Raw genomic sequence first — 16,428 nt, 5'->3', positions numbered from 1 at the left:
AGTTAAAGCCGAATACCTGTTCTGTAGCCTGATCCGGAATTCCTCTAGTTTCCCTCTTACCACTAACTCATTGATTGGCTTCTTATGTACCAGTGTCTTCCGTTCCCTCTTCAAGCCTAGGCTAATTCGAGTTCTTACCATCCTATGGTCACTGCAGCGCATCTTGCCGAGCACGTACGTCCACATCTTGTATGATGCCAGGGTTAGCGCAGAGTATGAAGTCTATCTCATTTCTAGTCTCGCCATTCGGGCTCCTCCACGTCCACTTTCGGCAATCCCGCTTGCGGAAGAAGATATTCATTAACCGCATGCATGTTATTCTGTTCTGCAAACTCTACCAGTAATTCTCCCCTGCTATTCCTAGAGCCTATGCCATATTGCCCCACTGACTTGTCTCCAGCTTGCTTCTTGCCTACCTTGGCATTGAAGCCGCCCATCAGTATAGTGTATTGACTTTACCCATCGCCGATTCCACGTCTTCATAGAAGCTTTCGACTTCCTGGTCATCATGACTGCATGTAGGGGCATAGACTTGTACCACCTTCAATTTGTACCTCTTATTAAGTTTTACAACAAGACCTGCCACCCTCTCGTTAATGCTATAGAATTCCTGTATGTTACCAGCTATTTCCTTATTAATCAGGAATCCGACTCCTAGTTCTCGTCTCTCAGCTAAGCCCTGGTAGCACAGTACGTGCCCGCTTTTTAACACTGTATATGCTTCTTTTGTCCTCCTAACCTCACTGAGCCCTATTATATCCCATTTACTACCCTCTAATTCCTCCAATAACACTGCTAGACTCGCCTCACTAGATAACGTTCTAACGTTAAATGTTGCCAGGTTCAGATTCCAATGGCGGCCTGTCCGGCTGTATACTTACTCAAATGCATTACTTACATGTCAAATCACAACGGAATTCCTCTAAGTAGTTTTAGTAGTTTTTATTTCCTTTACGACACACGTTGCAAGCAAGGTAGTACAACGAAGTCATGCCTGCTTATCAGAAACATTTAAAATCCTAGATTGAGATGAAATCTCTGTAGATGGCGCCGCCAATCCTGCCTATTCACTCGACAAACAGGCGACGTGAACACTAACACTGGCGGCAAGGCAGCCGCCACGAAGTTCCCCTCGTCCACGTTCGCATCCGCCTGTTTTGACAATGGACATGCGCTGAGTTTATATGACCCATAAGGAAGCCAAGTGAGAGCCAAGCTGTTCCGAAGACGGAGCTCACGCGCTCTGACACGCACCACAGGCCGTGTCGTCACGCGAGAAGGCGGTGGGGGACGCGGGCAAGACCTTAAACAAGATTACGTTTTTTTTTTCAAAGCTTGCCTTTCAGGAGATGCGTCAGCCTTCGTGAATTACGTTACAGTCAGAGCGCGCAGGGCATTCTGTTGTCTAAAAGATACAGAAAGTAGAGGCCTGAAGAAGAATTAAAATCAACTGGTTTATTTGACAGTTTCACAAGAGTTGAGAAGTACACCGAATATTGTCCGCATTTCTTCCTTTTAAAGCAGTAACTTTCCCTATCTCCAGATGAACGAACCAGACAACATGATACGAAGCCAATCAGTTTCTTCTGTTTAAAGCACATGCCTTTCTCCAGGTCCCTAGAGCAAGGAACGCGACGACGTGATGCGAGGCCAATCACTTTCATCTTTTCAAAGCATTGACTTAGCCTAGGTTGCTAGACCGAGGAATCTAAAACAAGATGCAAGGCCGATCAGAGGGACCGCAATTCTCGCAGGACCCCTTCTCCTATAGCGCACACTCTCTCCGGCTCAGCCTTGGATGCGGAAGATGTAGTGTAGCATCCTCAGATTGCGAGGTGGAGAGGGAAACGCAGCACCAGTTTCGCCGTAAACGTAGGACGCCTCCCTAGGCTCATTCATCATACATGGAACCAGCAGCACAACCTGTGTGATCTACGATGTGGATACAGATATTATTAATGGCGGTGTATACCAAGCTAATCTCCTCAACTGTCCATATCACACATACACCGTTTTGGGCGGTCGAGGTGCATAAAGCTTATTTTTGAAGGAGACAACTTACCAACACATGTGAAAGTGGGATACGTGATGCATCCTGTCCGTCCATACGTCCATAGGCAATTACAGTGCCGTAAATGCCGTAAAATCGGGCACGTAAGCATTGTGTGCGTGAACAAGACGACATGCCCCAGCTGTGGTGGTGATCATGATGAGTCGACGTGTGCTGGCTCTGACTTGAAGTGCCCTAACTGCGATGGGCCGCACGAGGCAACGTCGAAGGATTGTCCGAAGTTAAAGTCTGAAATGTCCGTGCTAAGGAAAATGGTACGAGATCGATCTACACACAGAGAAGCGGCTACCAAGGCACACCGCCGCCAGAGGCGCTCACGTAATCGCAGAAGGAGATCAGCATCGACAACAGCACAACCTGTTCTCCCGGAAATGTCGTCGTGCGCTCCTGCTGTTCTTCAAACACCAGAGCAACCTCTAGCCACGTCTACTCTTCTGAACACCAAGGACATGACTATGGCCTTCCCTGCCATCTCGGAGTACAGAAGTGCAGCCGGAACGCCAGCATGAACGTGAACCTTCGTCGTCGGATGGGCAAATCAAGGTAATTCTTGCACAGTTGGTTCGTTCATTTCGAATGTTGCTTGTAGGAGCTAAGACGCCCGTTGCCAAGGCTCTGCGGTGCAAATTCTCGACGGACTAGAACCGGTGCTTACTGCTATATAAAAGATAGCAAACGTCATGGTATCATCAACTTCATTGTTGTCGCTGCAGCAAAGGAGTAGCCGTTCCGTAATATTTCAGTGGAACGCACGAGGTCTACGTGGTCGCCTGGGAGATTTTAAGCAGGGAGTGCTCAAACATCGATTTCCAGTCATTGTGATATGCGAGTTGACCATGACGTCGCCATTTATACTCTCTGGATACGAACAATTCGCGTCTGGAACAAGTGGCAATACTAGCAAAGTTTTACTATGTGTGCGATGTGACCTGACGTATTCGCTAAACCAAGTTCCGGTGCATAACAGCAACGAGTACGTTTCTACAACACTGAAGCTAAAGGGCCGGATAATCTCAATCATTGGCGGCTACATTTCTCCCAGGGGAAGATTTGACACTGGACACGTGAAACTTGTTCTTGACACATTTGAAACTTTAGGGTGACACACTTGAATCTTTAGGGTAGCAGGGTCATAAATATTCGAGGGAGACAACTTCTTGACTTCACAAGCAGCAATGGTCTTGACATCCTGAACGACGGCTCACCAACATTTTTTCGTAGCACAACGTATAGCAAGCAGCTGTCTAGATTTAGCTACCACTTCACGATGCCTTTCGTCTTCTGCTGCCTGGTGCACAGATGCTGAAACGTACGGCAGTGACCACCACCTGCTTATATACAACTGAGATGGTCTACAAGACTCCCAAGTTTTCATGCGCGACGCACTGACTGGGATGCTTTTCAAAACAAGCCAGACGAGTCCTGCAACTGTATAATTTTTCCTAAAGAGATTGAAGACCGCATTACAGCAGCAATGCATGCAATAGCACACATCATCCAAACAGCAAATTCAAGAACATCCATTGACCTTATATATGAAGAGCTGCGGGCAGTCCGACGTTGCGCCGAGAGGAAATACAGGCGAACTAAATTGATATGAAACTTCAGGACGTCACGCCGTATGCAAAAGAAAATTCAAAGATACTTAGACAAGCTCGACAGACAACGTTGGAGGTCCTTTTGCACAAGTTTGGAGCCAAGAAAACTGTTGTCCACGATATGGCACGTTGTACGAACCTTAGCATCTTCTCCACAACCACGTCCCTTCCGAGCTTTGGCTATCATCGAGACGCGCAGTGAGAAGGAGATCGCGGAAGATTTCTGCATGCACCTCTCCGGATCTACAACAGCGGTAGCTTCACTACTCAGGTGCGCTCCTCGAACAAGGGACGATCATGTCGACCCCCCCATTCACGCTGCAAGAGCTACGTGCAGCGATTTCTTCTTCAAGACACTCAAGTGCGCCTGGTCCTGATGGCATTACCTATTCTACCTTGCGCTATCTAGGCACGCGAGTGACTAAAGAGCTCCTGGCTTTATACAATCTCTCTTGGTCCTCGGGAACTGCGCCTGCACGCTGGAAGACAAGCAAGGTCGTAGCATTATTGAGCCCAGGCAAGACACCCCATGCTATGCTTTCCTACAGACCTGTGACGCTTGCCAGCTGCATAGGAAAAACCATGGAACGCATGATTTTGACGCGCCTGGGGTGATTTTTGGAGAAGCGCAATATATATCCAGACGCGATGACAGGTTTCCGAATGGGTAGGTCGTCAATCGACAGCGTTTTTGAACTAGTAATGAATGTTGAACATCAGAACGTCGCTGTCGATTGACGGCTGCTGTCTTTCTTGATATCAAGGGTGCTTTTTACAATGTTCTACATGATGCAATTTTAAATGAAGAATATGGCATCGGTGACCGTATGCATCAGTGGATAACCAGTTATCTTCAAGAGAGAACGATGTTCATGACAACTCTAGACGGTGAAACAAGGAACCACCTCGTCTTTCGTGGGGTGCCTCAAGGTGTACTGAGCCCAACTTTATTTAATGTCGTTCTCGTCGGACTCGTCAAAGAACTCGCAAGCACACTCTCGGTATCTGTGTACGCAGATGACATCTGCATATGGACCACGAGCTTAACGAGCTTGCAAGTGCAAACGATGCTGCAGCGTGCGGTGTCAATAACCGTCGACATACCTAAACAATGGCGGACTACAGCTCCCACCGACAAAAAGTGTAATCATGGCGTTTACACGGAGGTCAATGGCCTGCTATCCCGTTATGATTGCTGGGAAGATTGTACCTTCGGTAACCCACTACAAGTTTCTCGGAGTCACCATCGACCATGACTTACCTTGGTCGAAGCACATCTCTGCATTAAGAAAAGAGCTGGGCAGCTTTACTCAAATCCTTCGACATATGTCTGGAAAATCGTGGGGGGCCGTCCAAATCATCTCTTCTGCAGCTCTACAAGGCACTTTTTGTAGGCTACCTCCACTACAGTGCGCCTGTACTTTCTCGGATTAGTACATCTGCCGTACGCACACATGCAAGTGCTCAGGCTCGCGCACTAAGAATTTGCCTACGACTACCACGATGTGCGTCTACTCGGGACACTATTGTAGAGGAACGCGCGTGCCCAGCTCGCGTTTATCTGCAACATCAGCCATTGAGAGTGCATATAAGGCTACTGACTAGACACAGGAACCATCCACTGACGAACGTCACAAGCATACTGGGCCTGTCGCCGCCTACTAAGAAGCCATGTTGTCGCAGCAGTACTTATTGCCGTCGGTCTTCGAACCGCATGACATACCATAAGTTCCACTCTGGGCTATGGCAAAGCCAATGGTGAGACTCTCAATCCCGGTATAGCGAGGAAGTCGAAAATGCCGCTTGTTGGGCTCAAGCGTTTCGCGTTATCCTACATTGCTCACATGTATATGGATATACCGAACATGTTTTTGCAGATGGCTCTGTGACACAGACCTCTTCCGTGGCAGCTTACACGGCGCCTGGAATGGGGATAGCGCAACGGTTAAAGAAAGGACACAGAACGTTGTCTACGGCACCTGAGTTGACCGGAGTTCGAGAAGCAGTCGGCTGCATACTGCAACAAAGCCTCGAGAAATGGACAGTGTTCTGTAACTCAAAACCAGCACTGCAACTCATCAGCAATTATATGACTCACAGAACTTCATATAGTCCTTTGGCTTATGATATCACGTCACTGCTTGCTGAGGCGTCTCAACCCGGCCATACCATCGTGCTGCATTGGATTCTTAGCCATTACGGTATAGCTGGAGATGAACAGGCTGACGCGGAAGCAAAAATGGCACACACTGACGGGAAGAGTATAAAACTTAATTTCTCCCGGTATGGACATCAACGCCTTGCTCCATAACTCCATCAAAACCGCTATGGCGCGACAATGGAACAACCCCGAACATCAGCAAGAGCGCCTCCATATACCTGACGCTGGTTTACGATTCCGGCTTCCACTTCGGTTGCGGAGAGGCCAGGAAACACTCATCCATCGGTGTGGCGCACGCTAACCGATACCTTCACAAGACTGGACAAGCACGGGACCCTGACTGTAGCGTCTGTCACACTCCCGAGACAATAGCTCACGTACTTTGCGTGTGCCCTCAATATGCGACCGAGCGAAGAACATTTAAGTCTTGACTGCTTGGACTCCCGCCCCTTTTCGGAAGAACAGATTTTAGGCGCGCGGAGAAGAGTTAACCGTGCCCGAAGTGCCCTAAAGTAACTCTTGAACTTTCTACGTGAGAATGGCTTAGAGGATCGCCTCTAGAACCGGTGAGACGTGCAGACAGTGCGAAATGTGTTTGCGCGATAACGTTTTGTGTGGACAAGATTACTCTTGTGTGTATTGTATCTACAGCGTGCATCCGCGTATTGGACAACGTGTATATAGTAGCTCATTGTACCATAACATAATCACCTGCCACCTATCTTGCCCTGTATTTGCTACTTCCCCCTTGCCTCAGTGAGGAGTAGCAGGCTAGGTTTACGCTCTACAGGCCGACCTCTCCTCCTTTCTCTTCTTTAAAATCTACTCCCTCCCCCCCTCTCCTGAGCCTGGGCACAGTGAAACGGGCGGTACACGGCAGGTCGCTCTTGCCGAAACAGTGGGAATATCCTATATTAAAGTAGAAAGGTAGGTAATTTGGTGAGCATTCATAACGGTAACAACGCGGAAAAAAAAAAAAACGACGGACGGGGTGAAAGAAAAACAGGACGAGCGCTGGGGCGCTATAACGTAAAACTATTCCAAACTTTTCTATTCCAATTCTGCTATCAGCCCTCCGCGATTGGTCAAAAACTTTTTTCGACCACCCCCCATTTCACCTGTCTGTCAAGCGACGTTACAAAAACCGCAATACCTCCCCATCTGATATGATGTGTGCACACTGATTATGCAAGATTTGACAGAAAAAGAAAAACAGTAATTTCTGATTCGATTTCTTTTCGCCATTAGCCCTCGGCTATTGGTAAAAAGTTTTCGGGCTGCACCCACTTCCCCTGCCTGTCACGCGACGTCACAAAACCGCACGAACTCACCGCGTCAAAGTGACGTGTACGCGATAAAGATGCATTAATATGCCGAACAAAACTGAATTTTTTTCGGAATAGCCGCAGGCTGCCCCGTTCCGAAAGGAATACAAGATAGCTGCCGCCGATCGCTGAGACGCTGGCTACTCGCACCTGCCGGAGAGCATGGGTGTATTTGCGTATAATAAAACTTCTTGCGTGGCCGTGTAACGTTTTTAAGCACTTTCGACACGTTTACTACCTCATTCTGCCAACTCTTCTTTGCTGAGGGTCAATTTTAGCGTCATTCTTAAGCTTCCGTTACATGCCGCCGCGATTTTCGACCAGCCACCACAAGCTAAGTAAGGGAAAGCCGACAAATCGCAGACGTCGGCACCACCCTCTTCATCCGGTTATCGGTTTTCAGTGCACTGGCTCTGCCCTAGTGAATCCCTCTCCACTTGAGCGTTCTCCTCGCCTCATTTCAGCCAATTAGATACAACAAGCCGCTCAGTGTAGGCAATGTTATTCGTTTTTCAAGCAAACAAAAGGGACCTCCTATGAACGAGGAGAGCGTTTGATTGGTCTGTTCAGACAACCCTATGGGTGACCGCCCGGTGCTTGCGTCGGTGGTTACGCAAATTTGACGTCAGGAAATTGGAATAGAAACATATTGGAATAGTTTTACGTTATAGGGCCCCTGTCCTGCTCTCCCCTGAGGAAGTGGTGGTGGGCTCGGGCTGCTCACGTTTGCCTCAAAGCACTCAAGAAACGAATGACATTTTCAAGACACACTTCTTCAGGTGGAGCTTCCGGGAAACTATTGTATAGGCCACGCTACGGGTACGGGGTTTCGCGACCTTCAACAGCGTCTGCTTGAAGCTCGAACCAGGGGTGCTATGCAGGATGCGTCGAGTTTCTCGTTCACCCGAGTTTTGCCCGAGTTTGCTCGACGGCAGTCAGTGAACGGAGATAGCGCGGAACGGGCCGAAGGTGCAGGCAAAAAAATATGTAGACAAGAAATCGCGTATGACAACATGAGCGCACCCTGCGCGGCACGCTGCTTCCACGTTTCAAGCGCAGAAGGCTGCACAACGAAACGCGCCAGCGCCACGTATTGTTATCAACGGATTATCGCAACTTAGCGATACCGTGACTGCTCCGCTGTCTGTCGGCACACTTGCCGTGAGCCGTTTGCCACGCCTTTCCCGGGCGCGTCAAGGGCGTGCCTCATCTTTCGGGCGCTATCTATCTATCCTCCATCGAATGCGAACGGGGTACATGCGGCGCATTCTTGCACCTACACTTTCACTCAAACGAATACATTAAAATACGACAAATAAAATAACGCACATTTTTATTTCTTTAGGTATCTGTTTTTCGTTTTCAATGCTAGAAATTTGTGATGACAAACGGAGATCGAGCAAATTATTAAATTTTGCACTTCTTGCCGTGAGTGGCGACAGGGAGGCGAAAGCTTAGAAGCGGTACATTGAAGCGGGTCGCACGCACGAGGGCGTTCATACGGTGGTAAGTCGCCTAGGGGCGCTGCAGTGCTATTCTCAATAAAGTCGGTCATGATCCATGGAGGGTCATGGCCACTCTTTCTCTATTAGGGGAATAGAAACGCAGCGCCGCGGTACGGCTATTCATCGCAGGCGCTTCACTAGGCTTTGAGGCCCCCGCTTTACCGACTAAAAACGACACAACAGCTGTCGCTGTAAAATGGCGGTATGTTATTTTAGAGTGCGTAGTGACGCAGTTCAGTGAAAATGTACCAGTTTATCTTTGTGCGCGAAGCCTCTGCGATACATTGCGAAACGTGCGTGCTTCCCCAGCGACAGAATTCATCGCTTGTCATCGCTTGCCCAGTGAAGGCGCGTCTGAGCGCATGTACGCAGTATATGAGTGTGTTGTGCAGTCGAAGGTGCTTGCGGATTACCTCTGCTGGAGCCAGCAGCGATCGCAGATGGATATCGTAACGACACCGCAGCACTCGCATTTTGGCCTCTGAGGGCTCTTGTGTGCATTTATGAAATCAGATTTCGAACGGAGAGAGGTGTTGGAACTGTTGAGTGCGCAGTGCTTGTGGTGAAGAAATGCCATTGCACTGGGCCTAGAAGAGCGAGCGATTCTCGGACGCTGATTGTGTTCACGACGTTGTGGCTCCGTTTCATCACCGATGACAGAGCAGCCATCTGAAACGACTGCTGCAATAAGCACTCCTCAGCATCGTCGTCCCCCTCGACGCCTCGACGCCTTGCAAGCACCTACAGTGACGTGCCGATAATTATTTACTGTGCGCTACGCGCCGCAATGCAGGCAGTGAAACCGTGTTGTGCGGCCATCTCAGCCCGAGAGGATGTATGCCAGCGACAGTCAACGCTTTGTTTTCGATAGTGGTGCTCAGTACATCACCGATGACAGTGCGTTGTGCGTGATTTATGTCGGCGGTCAAGATTGTTGATGCCTCTCAGCTCGACACCGCGTCGCTGTTGCCGGAAGATAAGTTGGGCGTGGCCCAACTGTAGTGGGTGCGCGCGCAATAGTTACATGCCTCGCGCGGGGCGTGACCTCTGGTTTTGATTGACAGGCGAACTCGTGCTAAACTCGTACATCGCGAAACCCCCTCCGAGTTCAACTCGGGAACATGGCGGCGGCAGCAGCAGCCTGTTTCATTGCATCCAGCGGCAGCAAGCGTCAGTATGACCGTCCGGACCCGTTCACCTGCATGACCGACGGGGAGTTTCAGCGTCATTTTCGCCTGTCGAAGACATCAGTGTGCTGGCTGTGTGACGAGCTAGGCGAAGACTCTCGTCTGCGGAGACAGCGTGGCGGGCTTCATTCGCTCACCGTCGTAGAGCAAGTCATCTGTGCCCTCCGTTTCTACGGGACTGGGAGTTTTCAGGGAAGCGTCGGCGCCGAGCGTTACATCGGACGCCATCAAACTACTGTTAGCCACTGTGTCAGAGATGTGTATGACGCGCTTATCGATGCGGCAGTGCGTAAGCGGTGGCTAGCTTTCCAGAATACTGCGGCGGAGCGGGCATATATAAAAGAATGCTTCCCACTTCGTGGGAACATTACGAACGTAGTCGGGTGTGTCGACGGAACGTACGTAGGAATTAAGGCGCCTTCAATGTCAGCGTTACTGTGATTAACAGACTTTTTCGCTGGTTGATCACTTTTTGTCGATTGTTCTACTTATCTGTCAGGGTGCTGTTGTGCCATTACCACAAGCCCGGATTCCGAATCTGCAAGATGCGGAATCTATCCTGCGAGCGCCCTAATTCTCCCTTCACAAGTCAAGATGCTGAGCCGTCAGGCAGCGGGGTCCTGCGGGAGAAGCCTCGGCGAGCCGCATGTTTGGACGTGTCGGCGTGTGCCAGACAGCCCGGCGCCGCACCTCCCTTTGCCTGGAGGTCACCGCGCGCGCGAACTTTGAACCGGGTGGCCAGCGCGGTCGCTGGTTGGACCCCTCGGACGACCGTCGTGTGCTGACTTTGTATTGGGCCGTTTGAGTGACAATGGTTCTCGGGGATTATAAAGCGGCGAGGAGGCCGCCTCGAAAACAGGATCCGCCGACCCACCGGGAGACAGTGTCGCTCCCGACTGGGGTGAGATGTGTCACGCGTTTTCGCCGGACGTCGTCGTGCGAGAACAGTCGCGTTTGTTGTGAGCACTCGGCCCCAGTGCCGACCCGTTCATGTCCTGTATGATAACCTGTATATAATGTATAAAGTCCCTTTCGTTATTCTCATCGACGCCAGGCTCGGAGTCTTCGCTACCAACGCTCTGTCACGAAACGGGTGACGAGCGCTACGGGACCACAAAGCCGTAATCGTGGTGCAGCGGTGCAAGTTCGTAACACTGCTGGCACCGGTTGGATGTCGTAACACTGGATGGCAGCTACGGGATTGACCGGCATCAGCTACCTCGGCGCGGTGAGTGCCTGAAGTTTACCTCAAACACCAGACTTTCTCTGACGCAGGTTATAGTAGCTTAGGGAAGGATTTGGTGTTGCATTGTGATAACCTTGTGTGTTTCAAGCCTAGTAAGAGTGTTTTGAAAACCAGGGGATGCTGAGGGGGTAAACAGGGCAGTGTGTGAAATACTTGCATATGTCTTACTAGTAGCATTATAGTAGCGTACGGCAGGTATATTCAAAAAGGGTAAACAGCAGGAGGACAGTGTGAACGATGGAGAAGTACAAGGTGAAGGAACTTCTCGAAATTTGTGAGGAGTTGGGCATTGAGTTGGGCTCAACCAAAAGAAAGAATGCGATCCTTGAGGTCATGAGGACTGGGGACGTAACGGCTGAGGAAGCCGCAGAGGCCTGGGCGGATATCAATGAACGTCGGGAAAGGGAGGAGAAGGAACGTTGCGAGCAGGAAAGGAGAGAAAAGGAACGCCGCGAGGAGGAAAAGCAGGAAAGGAGAGAAAAGGAACTTCGCGAGGAGGAAAAGGAGGAAAGGAGAGAGAGGGAGCGACGTGAGCGCGAGCTTAAAATGAAAGAGTTGGAGATCCGAAATAACTCGCCGGCGCCTAGTCTCACTTCTAATGTTCCAAGAATACGCGATCAACTTCCACCCTTTGTCGTCGGAGAGGATATGGCCAAATACCTCGTGAAATTTGAGCACGTGTGCGAACGGAATAGCATTGAGCGATCCCTTTGGGCACAGAATCTGTTAGCGTTGCTTCCTGGGGAGGCATCAGACGTAATAACTTGCTTATCGAAAGAGGCGTTTGAGAGCTACAGTGATGTGAAGGAAGCGCTACTGCGGAAGTACAAATTGTCGCCCGAAGCTTTCCGGCAGAGGTTCCGGTATGCAAAAAAGGGTAAGGAGTCGAATGTTGACTTCGCGTTTCGTCTAAAAGCCGACCTGGTGGAATGGCTGAAGGGCGAAGAGGTTTACGACGACCGCGACAAAATTGTCGAATGCATCGCGTTGGAGCAGTTCTACCGTTGCATTGATGAGGATGTCCGGCTCTGGCTGCAAGATAGGCTAAAGGAGGTTAAGCTAAACAAGGCAGCAGAGTTAGCGGAAGAGTATTACACCCGCCGCAGCTTGCACAGCAAGGCAGTGCGCATAGAAAAAGCAGATAGAAGAGATGGGTTTTACGGGAAGCCCGACGAACGGAAGGAAATCACGCGTCGCGAGTTTCGGGAAGACGAGTCCCTTCCCAAAGAAACTGTAAGGGATGGACAGAATGCATCTCAGAATGATGACGATGGTCCGAAACAGCGAAACGAAATGACGCGTTCTTTTGAAAAACGGAAACCGTTAACCTGCTACAATTGCAAAAAGCAAGGGCACATCGCTGCAAGCTGCCCAGAGAGAATTGCTTTTGCAACGCTACAGGAAACTCACAAGAACATACGTCTATTGGAGCCCTATGTGCAGGAAATTAAGGTAAACGGCAAGAAGTGCCGAGCACTGCGGGACTCTGCAGCAACTATGGACGTTGTTCACCCGTCTTTCGTCTCCTCGAGTGATTTTACTGGAGAGTGCGTTAGGATACGGCAAGTGGCCGAGAAGGAGAGTGTCTGTTTACCGATCGCAACGGTTGTCATTGAAGGAGAGTTTGGTAAACTTAACACCGAAGCCGCTGTGTCAGCCGCCCTCCCGGAGCAATTTTCCTACCTCTTCTCAAATAGCTCGGAGCAGCTGCTGAGGGATCAGGGCAAATCATTCTTTGCCGACGTGGCGTACATGGCCCTCACGAGATCCAAAGCGCGCCCGCTGTCGAGGGAACTTGACTTTGCGTCGGTGAGCGAACAGCGGTGCGGCACACGGACCGATCAAGGTAACTTAAGTGGTGAGCAGGCACGGGAGAGGCAGAGCTCGGAGGCTGGCCTAGGCGAGCGGGCCCTGGAAGTGAGTGGGAGTGACGCGTGCAGTGCTAGCCGCGATATAGACGCGACGCCGCAATTAGGCGACGCGGGCTCCACACTCGCTCCGGTTTCCGCCAGCTGGCAGGAGCAGGCTGCAGTTGAAAGGGAAACTCGGATTCGCGAGCAACAGGAAGATTGTTCACTAGCCGATCTGAGGAAGAGCGTCAAACGGGGAGTGAAAAAAAAGGGGGTTTCATTTGGCAAGGAATCTGGCTTATTGTACCGCCGCTACACGGATAAGCAGGGTCGCAAATATAAGCAGCTTCGGATTCCGCGAAAATATCGCCGGGAAAAATGAATGACCTCATTTGCTTCCTCAGAAGTATGTTTTCGGTCCAAGTGATTTCAAGGGGACCATTCTATTTGTCATTATTATTGATGATTAATAATTGTTTCTATTTTGTTGAGTTGTTAATTTGAAAACTGGTTGTTTCAGCCTTGTGTACTAGATCGTACACCTGCCTCTTGTTGCAGCGGGAGAAAAAGGGGGATAACAATTTAGTTAGGTTGATTTGGATTATGGCCTTGTCTGGTGTTTGACGGGAGACAGAGGGCACTTGTTCGTGTTGGGTGTTGCCTTTTGCCGGTCGGTTTTGCAAGCTGCAGAACGACCAACCGGGACCAGTGGCGAGAAGCAAGGTCTTAGGAACGACCCGAGCGGAGCTGGTCGAGGTACCTTGGCGACAACGTGGTGAGCAGAGCTCCTGTCCTGGCGAGTCGGACCTGGGCACGTGAAGTTACCTGGCGTCCCGACACTGGACGTGAACTTGGACGAGCCTGACGAACGTGCGCGCCTGGCATCCGAGCCACGTGGAGGCAGCTCGTCTTCCCGGCGCCTTATCTGAGGGCGGGGATGCTGTTGTGCCATTACCACAAGCCCGGATTCCGAATCTGCAAGATGCGGAATCTATCCTGCGAGCGCCCTAATTCTCCCTTCACAAGTCAAGATGCTGAGCCGTCAGGCAGCGGGGTCCTGCGGGAGAAGCCTCGGCGAGCCGCATGTTTGGACGTGTCGGCGTGTGCCAGACAGCCCGGCGCCGCACCTCCCTTTGCCTGGAGGTCACCGCGCGCGCGAACTTTGAACCGGGTGGCCAGCGCGGTCGCTGGTTGGACCCCTCGGACGACCGTCGTGTGCTGACTTTGTATTGGGCCGTTTGAGTGACAATGGTTCTCGGGGATTATAAAGCGGCGAGGAGGCCGCCTCGAAAACAGGATCCGCCGACCCACCGGGAGACAGTGTCGCTCCCGACTGGGGTGAGATGTGTCACGCGTTTTCGCCGGACGTCGTCGTGCGAGAACAGTCGCGTTTGTTGTGAGCACTCGGCCCCAGTGCCGACCCGTTCATGTCCTGTATGATAACCTGTATATAATGTATAAAGTCCCTTTCGTTATTCTCATCGACGCCAGGCTCGGAGTCTTCGCTACCAACGCTCTGTCACGAAACGGGTGACGAGCGCTACGGGACCACAAAGCCGTAATCGTGGTGCAGCGGTGCAAGTTCGTAACACTGCTGGCACCGGTTGGATGTCGTAACAGTGCCTTCCAAATGGCTCACTTTCTTGGGAAAGGGGTTAAGTATAAATAGATAAATGGATATCACTAATTGTGTGAAGTAACCTATGAATCCTAATCTCATAAACAACTTGGGGTTCTTCATTGGTGAAGTTACTAAGTATGCACAATGCTGAATTTTGGTCATGCGTAATCTATCGGCCGCACTATGAAACAGCGAGGCATTGCACAATTTGTTGCAGCGTGAGATGTGGATGTTGCGCCAAGCCGGTTGTGCCTATGCATTTGTGGCGAAATGAAAATGCATTGAGAATCTTAGTGTGTTGGCTTGCATGAAGAAAATACTTCAGATTGTTTGCTCTGTTCACTGTCGATGCATGTGCCAGAGGTTCAGTGCATCTTCTTTTTTTTTTGGGGGGGGGCGGCGTTATTCTGGATGGATAAATTGTATATTTTCGTCTCATAATGGGGCTCTAATTCTTAAGCATTAGAACAATGCACATCCGATACTCTGCAGAACTCTCTGTACGTGAAGATGTCATGAACCACCAAGGCATTATTACATATCGGAAGAAATGTGGTGCAGATGCCAATGAAAAGTGGGTCTTCAACCTACCATGATAAAAATAAAACTTGCAGAGCAAATAGACCATTTGTACAGGTTTAGAGCAACGATTACACAAAACGTGATATGCCGAAACGAGTAAACACTTGCCGCATTGCCAAAGTAGGCTGAGCGACATGCAGCATATATTGGCATTGAACATGTCTCGTAACTGTTATTTTTATTGTAAGCCCTCGCTGTCACACCTTTCCCTCCAGCACTCCCTTTACTGAAACGTGGCACTGTCTTTCCATTGGTGTCACGATGATAATGGTAACGGCAGCAGCAAGGCTGGTTAATGCTTGCCTCTTTGATTCCTGTGAGTTTAGTGGTAAAGAATATGGCACGTTCATACATACAGCTGTGCTGCAAAATTTAACATTTGTGATTTTTCGGAAAACAAATTTGTGTTGGGAAATTTCAAAGATGTGCACCATTGTGGCCTAATAACTAGAGCATTGGTGAAGTTGAAGACGGTGTATTGGTATAGAAGCTTGAAGTTTAATTGCACAACAATTCGACGGGACACAAAGAGAAATACACACAGCAGAATGCTTTGCTGTGTGTGTTACACTTCTTTGTCTGCCGTTGAATTGTTGTGCGATCCAACTTAAAATAGAGCATTGGGCTTCTTTGGTGCAGGACCGAGGAAGTGGTAGCTATTCGACAACATGCCAGTGCCTTGCCACACACTTATGGAAGACGGAAGGTTTGCAAACAAAGCTTTGCTTTCAAATCCAACTGCTCATGTAATACAAGCGCTGATTGAAAGAACCATCACACAAAAATAATGGTGAAATCAATGGCCTGTGAAAAGTGTAATTTGTATATAGACACTGTTGACATAATAGGTGCCATACCAGTGCCATAATAGGTGCCATACCGGCCTCAAAATTGTACTCGACAGAGCAGTTTGTTTCCTATGTGAAGCTCGACCTCCCATTACATGCTGTGCAAATAACCAAGCTCAGTTTGTTTTGACGTGCTACACAACATTCAGTGTAATCTGTTTTTGATTCTAAAGAAGTGCCAAACACCACCTCTTTTTCAAGGACGTCATGGGAATATTTGGCGAGACCTTTTTCAGCCCCTCATAATGGAAGTGTGGTCAGCCAGCTTTGCTTGGATGCCTTTATAGATTTCTGCTCCTGATCATTGTGTGCTATCAAATTGCAGAAGTCTATGCAACTGGTGCAAGGCATTACGTGTTTCTTTAGTCGGATACAACTTTAGGAGGCTGCGGAATCTGCACTTTAAGGCAGGTGAACACAAGCCTGCACCAATG

General features: G+C 49.7%; 1 long non-coding RNA gene across 1 annotated transcript in view; it reads right to left on the bottom strand.

The window, feature by feature from the left end:
• The window catches only part of LOC139052784 (uncharacterized), a 172,918-nt gene that overhangs the window by 72,720 nt on the left and 83,770 nt on the right, over positions 1–16,428 (bottom strand). The gene's annotated exons all lie outside the window — the stretch shown is intronic.

This window comes from Dermacentor albipictus, chromosome 1 (assembly GCF_038994185.2).
Source record: "Dermacentor albipictus isolate Rhodes 1998 colony chromosome 1, USDA_Dalb.pri_finalv2, whole genome shotgun sequence".
NCBI lineage: Eukaryota > Metazoa > Arthropoda > Arachnida > Ixodida > Ixodidae > Dermacentor > Dermacentor albipictus.
Note: the sequence above shows the minus strand (reverse complement) of the source record. Positions and strands in the feature narration are given on the sequence as shown.